Source organism: Triticum aestivum, chromosome 5B (assembly GCF_018294505.1).
Source record: "Triticum aestivum cultivar Chinese Spring chromosome 5B, IWGSC CS RefSeq v2.1, whole genome shotgun sequence".
NCBI lineage: Eukaryota > Viridiplantae > Streptophyta > Magnoliopsida > Poales > Poaceae > Triticum > Triticum aestivum.
Window position 1 is genome coordinate 323,778,833 of NC_057807.1, and position 1,944 is coordinate 323,780,776.

The window sequence follows — 1,944 nt, forward strand, 5'->3', positions numbered from 1 at the left end:
ATGAATAATATCTGAGAACCATGAAAACATAAATAATAGTGAGATTATGTTTGTAATGCAGAGGATATTCTAATATAGGGGCGCCCTTGTAAACCCTTGTGTGCTATCACTGGATTCTGATGAGAGAGCTCATGTGTGCTCTGGTATGGTGCGTGCATTAATATAATCTGACACAAGTACACAAAAAAGTTGGCTCCAGAAGTAAGGATAACTGGCAGATGATAGGTTCATAATATACTATATAGAGCGTTTATTGCCAAACCATGATAACAAGAGCACACAGCAACTAGGCAGATCATAGTGTAGATAAAAGGGGTACACCATAACCACGATATATAAATCGGGAAAGTGGAATTGGCTGTAAAATACGGTGTTTTATTGCCGCTACTAATTGGAAGCCTATCAATCATGTACATGCCAGCTCTATCAGCTATTGACTGCAGATGTCCCTGCTCCCCTTCCTGACAAGGAACATACTGTATGTACTAAATACAGAATAACAAAAGAGGAACATGTTAAAGAATAGAAGAGGAAGCATATTCTTGAGGTTCCGCTTCATTGCATACAATGTTGGTGTCCCACTCATGATGAATCACAGCGCCCAAAGAAATGCAATTCCATGTTGTCTCTCTATATTGGCCACATGCATTTGGAAAATCAAGTGGGAGCATTACCTGACCAATTAAATGTGTGTCTGTTAACTAATATCAGTATCATATCACAAATCGTATTTGAAGAAGTAAGCTTTGGACTTATGATTCGTGTGTTTAGCTTCAAGAGTGGACTACTGCTAGTGCGACACAAAGCAGCCACACAGATCATAGTGTAGATATAACGGGAAAACCGTAAGCATCAGAGTAAAATTAGCAAAGTGGAACTTACTGGAATATATGTGCTAATACTGCGTGTACGGCTAGAAAGGCTTCGGATACCAGCTCTCTTCAACTGAAGGTGCGGTACTATTAATATCAGTGTAACTCTCAAAGGCGACAGAACTCCCTGCATTTCCTTGCTATTCTTATAGGATTCAAGTGGGCAGGCCACTACAAATCCTATTCCTATGTTTACAAAATCCTATGAATCAAAGAGTCCCGAAGAGTTCAAAGTGTCCATCACAACCGACAATATAAACCTCTACACTGCAAATGTCCCTGCTCAATTTCACTACAAAGAACATATTGTACTACTATCATACTCCCTCCATTCCAAAATATAAGTCTTTGTAGAGATTTCCACTATGGATCACATAAAGATGTATACGAATATATTTTAGAGTGTAGATTCACTCATTTTGCTCCATATGTAGTCCATGGTGGAATCGATACAAAGACTTGTAGGAATGGAGAGAGTACTTATTAAAGAAGAACGGAAGAGGAACATGCTAAAGAAGGGCAAGCAGATTTTGGATAATAAAATGTTCGTTGCGCAGTGCCCACACATGATGAACTAGATCGCATTAAGAATGCAACTCCCTGCTGTTTCTCTATATGTGGTGCACGTACTATTCGAAATTAAGTAGGAACATTAGCTGACCAATTGAACATTATCTGTTTTAGTAATATCAACATCATATCAGATTCGTATTTGAGCAACAAGTTTGGAATTATGAGTGGCACGTTGTTTAGCTTGATGGATTCAGGAGCAGTGCTAAGTAGGTACGATGATGGTACTGGATATAAAGGCATGTCTGCATGCAAGTCGTGTGACTTTTATCATTTAGGTCAGTCGACCATTTCAGGCGGTTGGATGAAGATCCTACGTCTCCTAACCCTTCTTCTTCCTTGTCTCTGATTCTTCCCATACAGAACACCGCACAGGCCACCGACCCACACCGCCTGTGTTCCTCTGCCACCCCCCGCCCCCAGTCGCATCAAGTTTTCTTCGTTCGGTGAGCCCCCCCCCCCACAACCACCGTCCACACCCGAGCCCCTTCCTTCGCACCGG